This window comes from Pristiophorus japonicus, chromosome 4 (assembly GCF_044704955.1).
Source record: "Pristiophorus japonicus isolate sPriJap1 chromosome 4, sPriJap1.hap1, whole genome shotgun sequence".
Taxonomy (NCBI): domain Eukaryota; kingdom Metazoa; phylum Chordata; class Chondrichthyes; family Pristiophoridae; genus Pristiophorus; species Pristiophorus japonicus.
This window is the reverse complement of record NC_091980.1, coordinates 41,430,861-41,449,632: the sequence shown is the minus strand read 5'-3', so window position 1 is coordinate 41,449,632 and position 18,772 is coordinate 41,430,861. Positions and strand designations below refer to the sequence as shown.

Sequence of the window (18,772 nt, the reverse complement as noted above, 5' to 3'; positions counted from 1 at the left end):
CCCTCCCACAGTTTCGGGCACCTGGAGCTACTGCACTTGCGCGCCCACTGTAGCGCGCATGTGCAGAGGTCCCGGCACTGTTTTCAGCGCAGGGACCTGGCTCCGCCCCCTACAGCTCCTGCTGCGCTGCGCCGAGTGCCAGAGGATCTGCAGGAAGGTGGAGAATACGGAGGTTTTTTTTAGGCACACTTTGTGGCGCGAAAAACGGGCGTCCAAGTTGGGACTGCGCCGTTCTAGGCGCGGCTCGAAACTTGGGCCCTAAGTGCGCTGAGCAGTTCTGGGCACCACACCTTCGGTTGATAAATTGGCCTTGGAGGGAGTGCAGAGTAGGTTTAACAGAATGATACCCGGACTTCAAGGGTTAAGTTACAAAGAGATGAAACAAATTAGGGTTGTATTCCCGAGAATTTAGACAGTTATGGGGTTATCTGTTTTAAGTTTTCAAGATATTAAGGGGAACAGATAGAGTAGAGAGAGAGAGAGAAACTATTTCTGCTGTTTAGGGATTCTAGGACTCGGGGGCATAGTCTGAAAGTTGGAGCCAGACCTTTCAGAAATGAAATTAGGAAACACTTCTACACAAACGGTGGAAGACGTTTAGAACTCTCTTCTGCAAATTGCAATTGATGCTAGATCAATTGTAAATTTTAAATCGGAGATGGTTAGTTTTTTGTTAACTAAAAGCAATAAGGGATATAGGCCAACAATTGGGTATATGGAGTTAAGTCGAAGATCAACCATGATCTCATTGAATGGTGGGACAGGATCGAGGGGCTCAATGGTCTATTCCTGTTCTGAAGTTGCTATGCATCCAACCTACCTCTGGACTTCAATTCACAGCTAGCTGATTTTGGTATACTGCTAAAACGTATAGTGTAAAACAAGAGGTAAATACAAAGTATATATTTTTTTAAATCTATAAGCACACAAATGTGTTCTGTGGCAAGTCTGAATAATCCCCAACCAAGCCAGGACTCAGGAATATGGCCCTTGATAGAAAGTTAACAAGTGACCCTAGTTTAAGTGGATTTGAGTTACCATGCCCCTCCCTTACAAAATATACCAAAGACTATTTTGGATTTTAACCTGTTGCCTATTTCTCCAATTTGACATGAAATACATACAACTCAAATTTGTAGAGGCGTGGTTTACGACATGTTCATTTTTGATTAGTTCAGTCAGAACACTGTAGTAATGTTGCACCATTAAAACTAGTTGAGGTAAATAATTTACATGTCAACATGATTACACTACAAGTTTGCAATTTCCTATCCAGTTCCATACTGAGACCACTTTAACTGTATCTTCTAATAGAATGCTGTCCATCAAAAGCAGACATCCTTAGTTCACCTACAAATCATGTCAGAACAGCTGTTGCTCTGCTATAATAGTTACAGCCAATTCTTAATTCAAAGTTGCTTAATATGAATGCTCTAAATTCAATTTATTTTAGCACTAAATCCCACCTTTACTACATTATCCCCAGAGCTTAATATGAATGCACAAAAAAAAAAATCAAAGAGTACATTGTATAGGAGTGCTGTACAAAATGCAGCACAAGAACAAAGTGCAATTACTTTAACACTTGAATTGCAAGATGCATTACTGCCTTGACATGTACCTCAGCTCCTTGGGTTTGGAGCATTTTAATCCATTTCAAATTTGGAAATGAGATGATATTGAACATGCACAATTACATTGAGGTTAAAAGGGTTAAATTATGAAGACAGGTTGCATAGACTAGACTTGTGTTCCATCAAGTAAAAATTAAGGGGTGATCCAACTGAGGCGTTTAAGATGATAGACGAGTTGATGGGATAGCTGGAGAGAAACTGTTTCCTCCGGTGAAGATTCCAGAACAAGGGGGCATACCTTAAATTACAGCTAGGCCTTCCAGGGCTAATGTCAGGAAGCACTCTGCATACAAGGGGTAGTGGAAATCTGGAACGCTCTTCCCCCAAAAAGCTGTTGAGGTTAGGCCAATTGAAAATTTCAAAACTGAGATTGATAGATTTTTGTTAGGATGGAACAAAATCGGGTAGATGGAGTTAAGATTAGTTAAAATCAGAAATGATTTAATCAAATGGTGGAACAGGCTCAAGGGCCTGAATGGCTGACTTCTGTTCCCATCAGCCATGGCTCAGTGGTAGCACTCTCACCTCAGAAAGTTATTAGATATATAGATGTTGGTTCAAGTCTCACTCCAGAGACTTAAGCACTTAATCTGTTGGATGTGCTGTCTTTCGGATGAGACGTTAAGTCGAGGCTCCATCTGCCCTCTCAGGTGGATGTAAAAGAACCCATGGTATTATTACAAAGAAGGGCAAGGTTGTCATCCAGGCGAATATTTATCCCTCAACCAACAGCACTAAAAACAGATATCCGGGTAAGTCTCATTGCTGTTGGTGGTACCTGGCCGTGTGCAAATCAGCTGCTGTGTTTCCAACATTACTACAGTGACTACATATCAAAAAGTACTTCATTGGCTGCAAAGCGCTTTTGGACATCCGGAGATCATGAAAGGTGCTACGTAAATTATAAGTTCTTTCTTTTACCGTGGCTGATTTTATTCATCAATAAAAGGCAAGAAATTGTCATTTCCCAATTATTTCAAAAGCATTTTGGAAGATCTTAGTCTGCATGACCTGTAACTTAAACTATGGGGCAATATAGCAGCTGGCAGATATATGATTCATTAAAAAACTTATAGATAAATATATATATATATATATATATATATATATATAGTGACTTATCGTAACCCTCAAAAGTCTCAGTGCTTCACATACAATGAATCTCAGAATTTATATTTTGCTATAACCAGCTTCTGCAAAAGCCCGGTAGTATGAGATCCTACAACACTGTTGATCTGCATTAGGCATTTTCAAAGACTGGAAAACAATAACCCCACCAAAATGACAGTCAGCATCACTAAGGAACACAAACAAGTTTCAATAAAAAAGAACAATGTTTGGTAAAGATAATATGCAAAAATTAATTCAAGAAATTCAGATGACAAGTTATAAATTTCAAGTTCCATTTATGTAGTTGGTTGCCAGAGCTAATTCAATTACTGCACAGCCATGTACTTCACTACCAAACCAGAGAGCGTGCACCATTTCGTTTTACTATTTAGTGATTTTCAGTTAACAGAATTTCAAAAAACGAGCAATGCACCAAAAAGTCTAAATCCTGCACCTATGCACAGGTTTAGTGCTATAATGCTGTGATTCTATTCTTTATATGAACTGCTAAGCCTCATAAATCAAACAAGTAACACAAGCATAGGGCAGATTTGATCCATACATGGAACAGTCCATTTAGAACAGGGGTAGCAAAACAAATTAAAACATTTGAACAAACTTCATATTCAACATATTAGAACAGTTCAGTTTTAATAAAGAACAATTTCAATAGCTTAGTCATTGTTTAAAGCTGTTATTTCAAAATATTACTCATTCTCCTTAACATCTATATTTCAAATGGCAGTTTTAAAGTAAGGAAATGAGGTAATTTTTAAGAAAATATTGCAGAATAAACTGGAACAAAGCCATTGTTTAGTAAGCCATCTCTCAAAGCTCCAGTCACTCCCTTTCTCTGTATTCCAATTTTATGTGCATATTACAGACCTTGGCTCACATCACCATTGTGACACAAGAACAGCTTCACTACCAACACTGCACATTCAAAACTGCCCATTAGTAACATCTATATCAACTTTATTCAGAAATCAAATCTTACATTAAATTAGTTAGATAATTCACAAGCAATTTGAAGTAATACACAAACACAGACTTCAATGCATCACTAAAAGATACACTTGGAGAATAAACAAGAACATAAGAAATACGAGCAGCAGTAGGCCACCTGGCCCCTCGAGCCTGCTCCATCATTTAATAAGATCATGGCTGATCTGATCATGGACTCAGCTCCACTTCCCTACCCGCTCCCCATAACCCTTTATTGCCTTAATCGCTCAAAAATCTATCTCCACCTTAAATATATTCAATGACTCAGCCTCCACAGCTCGGGTAGAGAATTCCATAGATTTACAACCCTCAGAAGAAATTGCTCCTCATCTCAGTTTTAAATGGGCGGCCACTTATTCTGAGACTTGTGTCCCTAGTTTTAATTTCCCGTGAGTGGAAATATCCTCTCTGCGTCCATCTTGTCAAACCCCCTCATTACCTTAAATGTTTCGATAAGATCACCTCTCATTCTTATGAACTCCAATGAGTATAGGCCCAACCTACTCAACCGGTCTTCATAAGTCAACCCCCTCATCTCCAGAATCAACCTAGTGAACCTTCTCTAAACAGCCTCCAATGCAAGTATATCCATCCTTCCTTAAATATAGAGACCAAAATAGTAAGCAATTCTTCAGGTGTGGCCTCACCAATACCCTGTACAGTTGTAGCAGGACTTGTCTACTTTTATACTCTATCCCCCTTGCAATAAAGGCCAACATTCCATTTGCCTTCCTGATGACTTGCTGTACCTGCATTTTGTGTTTCATGCACAATGATCCCCAGGTCCCTCTGTACTGCAGCACTTTGCAATTTTTCTCCATTTAAATTATAATTTGCTTTTCTATTTTTTTCTGCCAAAGTGTATAACGTCACATTTCCCCACATTGTAATTACATTTGTATTTAAACAGACTTAATGGTACTATCTAGTCTAGGGAAATGTCCCTTTTGATATGCTTACACTTTTAAAATCGAATACAAAACCAGGTACAATTAATGATAGTTGTTGACATCACACTACCCATAATCTGCTCGTCCAAGACAACTAGATATCTAATATGTCCAGCACTTGCTACAATTCAGGAAAATGGATTCCAGAAGTCAGTAGCTGGCCGAGATAAAATGAACATATGTTCCAGAGATCTCTCACTTTGTTACTAGGACACAATACGGTCAATATTAACAAACAAACCTTAGATAGCAAAAGGTGTTTACAAAATTAACCACCGTAGGCTGAGTACTTATGGGGGGAAAGTCCAAGTCGTACGTTCTTCCGTTTCTTTTCCAAGAAACTGCATTGGTTAATCCTATTACTGCCAACAATCCTGGCGCTGGACATCTTTACTAATGGATTTGTAGTTCTTATCGGGCGCTTCAATTACCTTGCAAGAGAGTTATTGGTTGGGAGGGACAACTACTCCCGGGGTGCAATGAGCTCCTATGCGCATACTCACCTCCTCCATACCGGTTTGAACAAAAGGGTTCGGCCGACGTGACGTCGCATCTACTAAAAATGTTTTCAGGGAATTTTTTTTTGTGGGGAAAATTTTTTTTTCCACATAATACAACGGAATTCTTCCATATCCGAGCGGAAAAGCAAAAGTGAAAGCTTGTTCAGGGACAAGTGGAACAGAATAAACCCCGATTTATAAAATTAAAAATTAAACACGTCAAAATCTAACGCCCGCGGCATTATTCTCAATGGTGGGGGTGCTTCTTGAACGGATAATCAGCTGGAACCAGCAGTGGGAGAGAGAGGGGAACACAAGGCTGCTGGGCCGCGGCCTCTCTCCACATCCAGTAATAGCCAAACCGCGGCTTCACGGACGGGGAAAGTGTTGAGCGGTGCAGACACGGGCCCAACTGACAAGATAAACAGACAACGCCGAAAGCGAGAGATCCAAGGCCACAACGCGCTTTGTTACCTTCAATCCTGTCCGAGGCCCAGAGCCATCTCGCACACCTACGCAACGGGGGGGGGGGGGGGGGCGGAAAAGGAAAAAAAGATTAACCCTCCCGGGAGAAAGGGGAGGAGTGAGGTGGGGGGGAAAAAAACCCAGGGAGGGAGGCGGCGAGAGGGAGAAGCGCAAACAAAACCGGGCCGACCGCCCCTATCGTCTCCCGCTAACAATCGAAAAGCGAAAAACGCCTCCCTCCCGTAACGGCGGCCGCCTGTAGAGTCCCATCGAATTCATCACGGAATTTACAATTAAAACAAAAAAATATTAAATAAATAAAACTTTAAAAAGAAATCATCACGCCGACGCCATTTTAGGAGCCGGCCCCGAGCACGAACAGCTGGTAACTAGGGGGAGGATGGGTCACGTGACGCGTGCGCGACACACGGAAGGGGGCGGAGCTACCTGCTGCCCCGCTGCATCACGGGACAAACTGGGCGCCTACGAAGCACGTGACCGCCGCTCCCCCTCCTTCCCCCTGTTTCAGCTACAGAAAATGTAGCAAAACCTGACCAGCAGCTTCAACCAAAATAACACAGCTGACAGTTTTTTTTTAAAAAACACGTCCGGATTCAAGTGCAACAAAATATGGGACTTCTCACAACGGGTGTCCAGGTTTTCTATCGATAGTGATGTGTTCTGGATAATTTTAATTCTTGACACTTTTTAAAGTACAAAAGTTACTTCAACAGTCACTTCCCCACAACTCCTACTCCTGATTTCCCCACCCTCGGTTCACAAAGTACTGAAAGGTCATTGATCTGAAACGCTAACTCTTCTTTCCCTCTTCGTAGGACCTACTCCTGCTCCTAGTTCTTAAGTTCACAGATGCTGCCTGACCTGCTGAGCGTTTCCAGCATTTTCTGCTCAATTCATCCGTCCAACTTGCCAATTGTTCACAGAAATCCTCGAACCCTCCCAATTCATGCAGGCACTCTTCTTTCTCCCTCCTCCAATTAAAGGGTTGCATTGGGATTTTGGCAGCACTGTCATGGGTGATGTAGGGATTTGCAAGAGGAGGGGGAAGAAAGAGTCCTGAGGATTGGTAATACCGAGGCAATGATTCTCTTGAGTCAACCAAAGTTGTAGGTCCTGGCTTTAGCAGCACTGCGGTATTGAGGTTTGCAACCATGTAAGGGTGGAATGTGGGTGTTGGCAGCAGTGGATGAATTGGTAGAAGGGAAATCATAGCTTTGACTTTTTTGTAAAATAAACTACTCAGTAAATAAATGCAAATTGAATATTCATGTTTAAAAAATTACATCAAACATTTACAAATTCCTGCTTTACTGAGCTAGGGGGAGGGGAAAATGATATCCAGTGATAACATTTGGAAAATTAATAATTCCCTAGTAACTGCAGCTGTACAAACTTCCGTTAACAGTGATTCAATTTTTTTGAGAAGACTGCTTCTCGAACTCTAATCGGGTCTTTTTGTCATTAGATTCTCTTTCTGAAGCAAAAATAAACGAATCACTCACATTAAACTTAAATTCTTTCTAATTTGGTAAAACAAACAAGTGACAAAAGATAAATTTGTACTGAGAAATATAAATATACTTAATGTAAATAATAAGTAACAATATAAATTGAAAGCACAGCTGGCACAATCACTGCCTTTGTCAAAATTTTTTAATTTTTAGCACTTCGTTTCTGACATAGTCCAAATGTGCCAGTCTTTGCAGTCAATCATGAACATTTCTAGAATTTTCCTCCAAAAAAGTCTTAAACCTAATCAGGTTTTTATAGAAAAAATGCAAGTATTCCACACTTCCTACTACAATTCTTGGGCCAAGTAGGTAATCTGTGAAGTAAAATCTTAAGTACTTCATAATAGTTCAAATACAAAACTTAACCTGAACAAAGCTTCTAAAATTAATTCTCCATTTGGTTTACAATTTGGGGGGAAAAAAACCATGAAGGAAGAATGTTTGAGTTGGACATGGATAGTCATCCATGATAAAGTCTGCACATACTCAGAATGTAACAGCCAAGGAATTGGAAGCAGTCTTCTTCTTTCATAGGGTCATAGCAAAGCAAATCAAATGTCAATATCTAAGTTGGAAATCCAGAGTGATAATGTTAGGAAAATGATCAACTGATCAACTGTAAGCTGAAGCTTTTGAGATGGAGGCATTGACTTAAAAAAAACGATGTAAATCTAATGTTATCAGAAAATATAACTTTTTGATGTTTTTATTTTGTTTAAAACCATCATCACCGTTGACTTACTGTCCCTTAATACACTGAATTTCATCCTTAACTTCAAATCCCACCATGTGCCTCACCGTTTTCCTGTAACCAACTTTAGACTTTTTTCCGCAACTCACGTCCTTCGGTCCATTAAATCAGGAGACTGCAAACTTGACTGCACTGGTGCACAAGTGGTCTGGTCAGATTTGGCTCAATCACCACAAGCATTATTGTGCCTCTCTATCAAATCCTTGAACTACACAAAGATTATGCTGGAGGACAAGGACAATTGAACATTCCTTTCCTCCACAACTTACACTCGTTCCCTCCTTGTAAAATAGAGATATGTTTTTACATTATTTTATATACACTTTTTAATCACAGCATGGGGGAGTTTTAAGAAGGAAGTTTGATTGCCAGTGTAGATGAGAGTAAACTTTCCTTTGCAATAAAGATTGGAAAAGATAAGACATCATGGACTGCAGTGGTTCAAGAAGGCGGCTCACCACTACTTTCTCAAAGGCAATTAGGGATGGGCAATATATGCTGGCTATGCCAGCGATGCCCACATCCCATGAATTAATAAAAAAACAAATTGGGGAGGAGGGGGAAGAGGAGGTAACAACTAATAAACTGAATGACATTTGTGTCAACAGGATATGTGAGATCTATATTTGTCCAAGTAATGAAACACACTGAAGCAAGAACTTTGGCTAGCATCAAGGAGAGCTACTGTGAATACACTTCGATTGACATTAATCACAATTTCTGGAAAGTCCATTACACGCTAGTTTCTCGATGTAGGACTGTGTATACTGCTCTGCATGTAGTCTTAAGATGAATGTTTTGAAAGAATAAATTAAATTGTCAAACATATTATACTTTCTAGCTTTACAAATCTATGACTAAAAAGGATAAGGAATTAATTATCCAACAGTCCTAACGTCCATACCAAATGCAAATAACTCATGGACTTCTTGGTGGGAAAATTACTGGAAAAAATCCTGAAAGACAGGATAAATCTACATTTGGAAAGGCAAGGATAAATTAGGGACAGTCAGCACGGATTTGTTAAGGAAAGATCGTGTTTGTCTAACCTGATTGAATTTTTTGAGGAGGTAACCAGGAGGGTTGATGAGGGTAGTGTATATAGACTTTAAAAAAAGCTTTTGATAAGGTCCCACATGGTAGACTGGTCACAAAAATAAAAGCCCATGGATTCCAGGGCAAAGTGGCTAGTTGAATCCAAAATTGGCTTGGAGGTAGGAAGCAAAGGGTAATGGTTGATGGATGTTTTTGTGACTGGAAGGATGTTTCCAGTGGGGTTCTGTAGGGCTCAGTACTGGGTCCCTTGCTTTTTGTGGTATATATATCAATGATCTAGATTTGAATATAGGGAGTATGATTAAAAAGTTTGCAGATGACACTAAAATTGGCTGTGTGGTTGATAATGAAGAGGAAAGTCATGGATTGAAGGAGGATATCAATTTATTGGTCTCATGGGCAGAGCAGTGGCAAATGGAATTTAATTCAGAGAAGTGTGAGGTAATGCTCTTTGGGAGTGCTAATAAAGAAGGGGTATACACATTAAGCAGTAGGCCACATAAAAGTGTAGATGAACAAAGGGACCTTGAAGTGCTTGTCCACAAATCCCTGAAAGTAGGCCAGGTGGATAAGGTGGTTAAGAAGGCATACGAATGCTTGCCTTTATTGGCCGAGGCATAGAATACAAGAGCAGGGAGGTTATGCTTAAATTGTATAATACTCTAGTTAGGCCACAGCTGAAGTAGTGCGTGCAGTTCTGGTTGCCGTATTATAGGAAGGACGTGATTGCACTAGAGAGGGTGCAGAGGAGATTTACTAGGTTGCTGCCAGGAATGGTGAATCTTAGTTATGAGGACAGATTGGATAGGCTGGGTTCTCATTGGAACAGAGGAGGTTGAGAGACCTCATTGAGGTGTACAAAATTTTAAGGGGCCTGGATATAGTGGATAGCAAGGGCCTATTTTCCTTGGTGGAGGGGTCAATTACGAGGGGGCATAGTTTTAAGGTGGTTGGTGGAAGCTTCAGAGGGGATTTGACGGGAGGCTTCTTCACGCAGAAGGTTGTGGGGGTCTGGAACTCACTGCCTGGAAGGGTGGTGGATGCAGAAACCCTCACCACATTTAAAAGGTGCTTGGATGGGTACTTGAAATGCTATAACCTGCAGGGTTACAGACCGAGAGCTGGTAAGTGGGATTACACTGGATAACCTCTTGTTGGCTGGTGCAAATACAATGATAAGTACTACAGGAAAACGAATACGGCCAAGGTGATCTCCTGGACTAGTTTCGATCGCCTGGATGGGTCGGAGAGGAATTTTCCCAATTTTTTTCCCCCCCCATTGGCCTGGGTTTTTCTATTTGGCTTTTGCCTCTCCCAGGAGATCACATGTCTCCGGTTGGGGTGGAGTGTTGAATGTTTCGGTGCAAGGGGCGAGGCAGTTGTGTGGGGCGGACAGGTTGAACTGGGTGCTCTTTACCTTTCCGCCATTGTTCAAACCTTCAGGGCTGCTGACCGAGGGCCGCGTGGCTCTTTGTCGCCTGGTGCGGACTCAATGGGCCAAAATGGCCACCTCCTGCGCTGTAGATTTCTATGTTTCTATATCTGCAGGATCAAGAATATTTATGCAACTGCAGGTACTAGTTCTTCCCCCAATGTCGAACCTCTCTCCAATCCCTGACTTATTCTAGCCCGGTGGCTATGAATATTTTTCCAATTTCTCCTCTTATATACATTCCTGCCCACTACAAGACCCACCTCCCTTGATCCCCTCCCACTCAGCTCTTTCCACAGGCATTGTCCCTATCTTTCTGTCTGCCATTGTTATCCTCCTCAAAAAAGCCATGTTCTCTCCAACCACCGCCCCATCTCCAACCTCCTGTTTCTCTTCAAGGTCCTTAAAGGTACCATCATCTCACAGCTCTGTTCCCACCTCTCCCAAAATTGAGTGCAAATCCCTCCAGTCCAACTTCTAAGCACCAAAATGGCCTAACCAAAGTTTTGAATGACATCCTGCGATCAAAGCGCATTATCCATCCTCATCCGCCCATCAATGGCATTTGATACATTTGGCTATACTACCATCTTCCAATATTTCTCCTGTCATCTAGCACTCTGGGATAGCCTTGTATGGTTTCACTGTCATCTATCCAAATTCAGCCAATGCATCTCCTGCTATGGCTTTTCTTCCCTCACCACTGTCGCCACCTTCAGAGTGTCCTAAAGATCTATTCTTTATCCCCTCTTCCTTTTCTGCATGCTGCTCCTCATAGAAACATAGAAAATAGGTGGAGTAGGCCATTCGGCCCCTCGAGCCCGCACCACTATTCAATAAGATCATGGCTGATCAGTCCCTCAGTACCTCCAAGACAAACTGCAGGTAAAGGGTCATCTTTATGTTTATGCTGATGACACTGAACACTATCTCTCCGTCACTTCTCTTGACCACCTCTGTGCTGTCAGCCAGCTTGCTCGCCATAAAGTTTTGGATGAGTCAGAACTTCCTCCAGCTCAACATTGACAAGACAGAAGCCATCACCTTCAGACCCCACCAAAAATTTCCACTCCCTTGGCCACCTTCTCAGAATGAATTAATTTGTTGACTCTCGGATGTCCTATTCAATCCCATGTCCTATCATTAGCAAGACCGCTTATATCAACCTCTGCAAGTGCCTGCCTTCATCCTGACCCTATCTCTCCACTGCTGTAATCCTTAAACAAGCCAGCTAAAGTGCTCTTGCAGAGTCAGCATGGGCTCGACGGGCTGAATGGTCTCTGTCATGTATGTAACACCACTGTATACACTCAACCTAGATGCACATCTTGACCACAAGGGGTGAACTTGTGGGAGACATTCCTTACCTGATCACACAGGTATAAAAAGGGAGGTCTCACACAGGGTCATCGTCTTTGGAGTCCTGTGAATAAAGAGTTAAGGTCACAGAGTGAGTGACCTTGTTCCCAGAATGTGCCTTGTGTGGTTTCATACTGTGGAGTAAGGACTTTACATTGGCGACGAGAAACGGGAATTCACAACCCACGAGAATGGCCACCGCTAGCACAGAGGAACTATACTGTGTTGGGGAAGACTGGGGCGATTTTGTCAAGAGGCTTCAGCAAAGCTTCGTCACGAAATAATGGCTGGGGGATGCAGCGGCCGACAAGCGAAGGGCTCATCTTTTGACCAGCTGCGGACCAAAGACTTACGCACTCATGAAGGACTTACTAGCACCCGAAAAGCCGGCGGACAAACCTTTGAAGAATTTAACAAATTGATCGGGGAGCACCTCAAACCGGCGAGTAGCATACATATGACCCGACACAGATTCTACACCCACCGACGTCGTGAAGGACAGAGCATACCGGACTTCGTTGCGGACCTCCGGCATTTGGCCAGCATCTAAGTTCACAGACGCCTACAGGGGGGAGATGCTAAGGAACTTTTTTATCGAGGGCATCAGTCATGCGGTAATTTTCCGCAAATTAATTGAGAACAAGTATTTGACCTTGGAAGCGGCGGCGTTGATAGCTCAAACTTTCATGGGGGAGGAAGAGACGAAAATAATATACACGCGCAATTCTGCCTCTAACGCGGCGATGGATCAGAGAGTCAACATCATCAATGCGACTCAGAGCCCCACAGTCCGATAGACCCCAGAGTAGGACTTCAACAGAGACAATGACAGGCTGAATGGATATTCACACCATCACAGTGGACAATGCAGCCCGGGATGGGGCCATTGACACCCACTAATAGGGTACTTAAGAGCAGTTAAAGGGACAGTCGGCGCGGAATGCCTGGCCATAGTCCCTTTGTTCCCAACAATGGAAACTTTAACTCATGCTGGAGGTGTGGGGGGAAACACTCAGCTAGATCTTGCAGATTTCAACAGTTTGTCTGCAGAAACTGCAATCTCAGTGGCCACTTAGCTCAAATGTGCAGGAAGTCTGCAACCAGACTAATATATGAGGCGGATGGACCAGAAGAGGGTTCTTTGAGGCAGGCTGACTTTTGGGCCAAATCGATGGACGCCGAGGTTCAGCGGGTCCATGTGGCAAATATTCACAGTTCATACACCGAAACGCCACCAACGATGATGAAGGTTTTATTAAACGGTATCCCAGTATGCATGGAGCTGGACACTGGGGCCAGCCAGTCACTCATGGGCGTTCAGCAATTTGAGAAGCTATGGCCACTTAAAGCCAGTAGACCCAAATTAGCACGTGTTGAGACACAATTACGGACTTACACTAAAGAAATAATTCCGGTGCTAGGCAGTGCAATGTTGGCTGTCACACACAATGGGTTAGTGAATCGGCTGCCACTCTGGATTGTCCCGGGCAATGGTCCCGCACTGTTGGGGAGGAGCTGGTTAGCCGAGATGAACTGGAAATGGGGGGGGATGTTCACGCAATGTCATCTGTGGAACGAAGTTCGTGCTCACAAGTCCTACAACAATTTGATTCACTATTCCAACCTGGCGTCGGGACTTTCATGTAGTGATACACATCACCCCGGACGCCAGGCCAGTGCACCACAAAGCCAGAGCGGTGCCGTATGTGATGCGGGAAAAGATCGAGAGTGAATTGGACCGGCTGTTGAGAGAGGGCATCATCTCGCCTGTTGAATTCTGCGACTGGGCGAGCCCCATCTTTCTCATCCTAAAAGCGGATGTCTCTGCCAGTATCTGTGGCGACTACAAGGCCACCATCAATCGGGTGTCCCTACAAGATCAATACCTGCTCCCGAGAGCAGAGGACCTCTTCGCCACGCTGGCAGGCGGCAAGATGTTCACCAACTTGGACCTCACTTCAGCCTATATTACCCAGGAACTGGCCGACGAATCTAAACTACTGACCACCATCACCACGCACAAGAGACTGTTTGTTTATAACAGGTGTCCGTTTGGCATTCGATCAGCGTCCGCGATTTTTCAACGAAACATGGAAAGCCTGCTTAAATTCATTCCTGGAATGATCGTATTCCAGGTAGACATCCGCATCACGGGTCGAGACACCGAGGAACACCTCCACAACCTGGAGGAGGTGCTACGCCGACTGGACCGGGTACGCCTGCAACTCAAGAAGTCTAAATGTGTGTTCTTAGCTCCTGAGGTTGAGTTTCTGGGCAGGAGGGTTGCTGCAGATGGGATTCGGCCCACCGAATCCAAAACAGGCGATTCGACGAGCACCCAGGCCCTGCAACACATCGGAGTTGCGTTCATTCCTGGGACTGTTGAACTATTTCGGGAACTTTCTGCCGAACGTGAGCACGTTGTTGGAATCGCTACACGTGCTCCTGCATAAGGGTTGCGATTGGTTTTGGGGAGACTGTCAGGAACGGGCTTTTGATCGGGCGCGAAACCTATTTTGTTCAAACAAGTTGTTGACCCTGTACGACCCTTGTAAAAAATTGGTTCAGACATGTGATGCATCGTCCTATGGGGTTGTGTGCGTGTTGCAACAGGGCAATGCTGAGGGTCAACTACAACCTGTGGCTTATGCCTCCAGGTCGCACTCTCAAGCAGAACGGGGATATGGGATGGTCGAGAAGGAAGCGTTGCAAGTGTCTATGGTGTAAAAAAAAATGCATCAGTACCTCTTTGGTAGGAAGTTTGAATTAGAGACGGACCACAAGCCATTAACATCCCTGTTGTCAGACAGCAAGGCTATCAATGCCAACGCATCAACTCGCATACAGCGATGGGCTCTCACGCTGGCTGCTTATGACTACTGCATCCGGCACTGGCCTGGCACTGAAAATTGCGCTGACGCGCTCAGCTGGCTTCCACTGGCCACCACTGAGGGGCAGCGGAGTAAAGCGCTGAGATGGTTATGGCTGTCGATGCCTTTGATAGCGCAGGCTCCCCCATCACAGCCCGCCAGATCAAAATCTGGGCAAACAGAGATCACCTCCTATCCCCGATTAAGAAATGTGTCCTGACTGGGGATTGGGCGCCCGCACCCGGAGCATGCCCTGGGGAGGTCAGACCGTTCCACAGACGGATGGGAGCTCTCCATCGAAGCCTACTATGGGGCAGCCGGGTACTTATGCCCCAGAAGGGCAGGGAGGCATTCATCAGGGAGCTCCAGTGAGCACCCAGGCATTGTGCTGATGAAGGCCATTGCCCAGTCACATGTTTGATGGCCTGGAATTGATTCAGACCTGGAACACTGTGTTCGCAGGTGCACGACGTGTGCCCAGCTGGGTAATGCCCCCAGGGAGGCCATGCTCAGCCCTTGGCCCTGGCCCACCAAGCCATGGTCACGCATTCATGTTGACTACCCGGGCCCGTTCATGGGAAAGATGTTCCTTATTGTGGCAGATACGTACTCAAAATGGATCGAGTGCATCATTCTGAATTCATGCACGCCATCCACCACCGTGGAAAGCCTACGTGCGATCTTTGCAACCCATGGCTTGCCGGACATCCTGGTTAGTAGTAATGGCACATGTTTCACAAGCTACAAATTCCGAGAGTTTATGTCGGGCAATGGCATCAACCACGACAGGACTGCGCTGTTCAAGCCGGCCTCCAATGGCCAGGCGGAACGCGCGGTCCAAATCATTAAACAAGTTATGTTCAGGATTCAAGGACCCTCCCTGCAATGCCGCCTATCGCGTTTCCTGCTGGCCTATAGATCCTGACCGCACTCGCTCACGGGGGTCCCGCCCACAGAGCTAGTAATGAAACGGACACTCAAAACTCGGCTGTCCCTCATTCACCCAGTCCTGACCGACATAGTTGAGGGCAAGCGCAAGTCACAAAACGAGTACCATGACTGTAATGCGAGGGAGAGTTGTATAGAAATAAATGATCCTGTATTCGTCCTCAATCACGCCATTGTGCCCAAATGGCTTGAGGGCACTGCAATTGACAAAGAGGGGAATAGGGTTATCGTGGTAAAACTCAACAATGGTCAGATATGCCGTAAGCATCAGTACCAAGTTAAAAAAAAAAGGTTGAGCATCGACACGGAGAAGACCATGAGATGTAGCTCACAACACCACAAGTGAACAAGCAACAAGAGCAATCAGAAGAATGCACAGTCCCCGCGGTCAACCCGGAATCACCACAGGTGACAGATACGCACGTTAGTGTCCAACAACCAGAGCCCCAACTGCGGCGCTCCACGAGGGAGCGTAGACCACCTGAAAGACTAAACCCATGATCCCAGTAAGACTTTGGTGGGGTGGGGGAAGTGATGTCATGTATGTAACCATAATGTAACACCACTGTATACACTCAATCTAGATGCACACCTTGACCACAAGGGGTGAACTTGTTTGTGGGAGACACTCCTTACCTGATCACACGGGTATAAAAAGGGAGGACCCATGCAGGGTCATCGTCTTTGGAGTCCTGTGAATAAAGAGTTAAGGTCACAGAGTGACCTTGTCCCCAGAATGTGCCTCGTGTGGTTTCATACTGTAGAGTAAGGACTTTACAGTCTCCTCTGTGCTGTAACCATTCTATGATTCTAAGCCTTTTATGATCTCCCAGACTCATTGTTCCAATGCCCACTTTGCCGACCTCCTCTCCATGAATTTCAATTTGTCCAAAGCTCCGCTGCACTTGGTCTACCCAGCACCCCCATCCTTGCTGACTCACACTGGATCCTCATTTCTGAATGCATTAAATTTAAAATTCCATTTATCAAGGACTTACTCCATCCTATCTCTGGCATCTCCTCCAGCTCCATATTCTCATGGACACTTTGTTCCAGACTCTGACTTTCTGTGCATCCCCCCCTCTCCCTACACCAGACTGCTAGTGGCGGTTTTCAGTTACCTTTGTCCTACTCTTTGGAACTCTCTTCCTAAACGTCACCTCTCTCTCCATCTGTGCAAATCTCTTTGATCAAATTTTTTGTCACTCCTAATCTTTCCTTTATAGTTCAGCATCCATTTCTTTTTGTCTATTTGAGAAGTGCTTTCGGATTTTCTTTATGTAAAAAGATGCTTTACAAATGCAAGCTGTTTAAAAAAAAAAAACTTACAGCCATCCTTCTATACATTTCTTTTTAAAAAATCTTTCTGGTTTTGCGATCATTAATTTCCTTTCTCCTTGTCCCACCTAATTAATTAGTTTAAAATGCACTTGCAGAACTGGTGTTCAATATATTCACAAAAGGTTTTAAAAACATCAAACTACTGGTTAGAGTGACTGAATATATTTTGTCTGACTTAGAAATGGCAACAGAATGTATAAATTTCAAAAATATTCTGAAAAGTTATTGCTACATAAATCTACAGATTTTATGTTTTGGTGGAATCTTTTTCTGTATTCCGTCTGCCAAGGGATATTTATCAGTTTAAATTCTAACACATGGTGCTGTTGATTGAAAAGACAAAAAAAGGTCTTGCACACAAAATTCAGTGAAGTTTCAATTCAGAATATCAAATATATTATCCACAGCAAAAAGCTCTGCATCATCGAGTACACAACGAATTGCAAAACAGGCCCTTCAGTTTATGTGGATTAGAGCTTCCGTTGAAGAGCCAAATGTAGTTTCTATGATTCTATGTTGTTTTAAGAAGGTATGCTGCCAATATTCATATTTGTAATCTTATTTTTATTTATAAACAGAGAAAGGGCATACATTTTAATTGAGAATACTGACATAGAAGTAACAAATGGCTTTTGAAATGTTTACCCACATCATACTAAAATACTGGCAGCACTTTTTAAAAGTTTGTATATAAATATGAAAATTTGTTAGAGACAAACAGTGAAACTTACAAAACAGCCACACACTGTTCCATGAGATTTTACTGCACAGTGCTTTAAACAAGTTATTTACTAGGCTGTCCCTCCGTAGAAAGATAATACAAGGAATTGTGATATATAGAAACATAGAAAATAGGTGCAGGAGTAGGCCATTCAGCCCTTCTAGCCTGCACCGCCATTCAATGAGTTCATGGCTGAACATGCAACTTCAGTACCCCATTCCTGCTTTCTCGCCATACCCCTTGATCCCCCTAGTAGTAAGGACTTCATCTAACTCCCTTTTGAATATATTTAGTGAATTGGCCTCAACTACTTTCTGTGGTAGAGAATTCCACAGGTTCACCACTCTCTGGGTGAAGAAGTTTCTCCTCATCTCGGTCCTCAATGGCTTACCCCTTATCCTTAGACTGTGACCCCTGGTTCTGGACTTCCTCAACATTGGGAACATTCTTCCTGCATCTAACCTGTCTGAACCCGTCAGAATTTTAAACGTTTCTATGAGGTCCCCTCTCATTCTTCTGAACTCCAGTGAATACAAGCCCAGTTGATCCAGTCTTTCTTGATAGGTCAGTCCCACCATCCCGGGAATCAGTCTGGTGAACCTTTGCTGCACTCCCTCAATAGCAAGAATGTCCTTCCTCAAGTTAGGAGACCAAAACTGTACACAATACTCCAGGTGTGGCCTCACCAAGGCCCTGTACAACTGTAGCAACACCTCCCTGCCCCTGTACTCAAATCCCCTCGCTATGAAGGCCAACATGCCATTTGCTTTCTTAACCGCCTGCTGTACCTGCATGCCAACCTTCAATGATTGATATACAACTTTGTTTTTAAAAAAAGTGCCCATACCACCAAAAATTAAAAGCAATGATCAACCATTTTAGTATCTGTTTTAGTGTACACATCAGGGGCTTCTCCTATGAATTTGTGGTGTGCAACTAAGCCAGATAAACTAGAACGGTCTCTGGTTCAATTGCTTGTTTGTGTTGAGTTGGCGATCTCAGCCAGGATTGTACTAGGATCATCACAAAGGACTACTATCCAGTGATACCTGGTAAAATGTTGCACAAGGACAGAATCAGGCTTAGCTGTGATGCCTC

General features: G+C 43.6%; 1 protein-coding gene across 8 annotated transcripts in view; it reads right to left on the bottom strand.

Moving 5' to 3' along the window:
* Window positions 1-6,052, bottom strand: part of aff4 (AF4/FMR2 family, member 4) — a 123,997-nt gene extending 117,945 nt beyond the window's left edge. For 7 of the 8 annotated variants that reach the window (XM_070878120.1, XM_070878114.1, XM_070878113.1 and 4 more), the window contains exon 1: window positions 5,674-6,052. The gene's annotated coding sequence lies outside the window, so the exon portion shown is untranslated. Of the gene's footprint in view, window positions 1-4,940; window positions 5,627-5,673 lie in introns of those variants that run through there. The other variant, XM_070878115.1, reaches the window with a different exon arrangement.
* Between the last annotated feature and the right edge of the window lie 12,720 nt (window positions 6,053-18,772).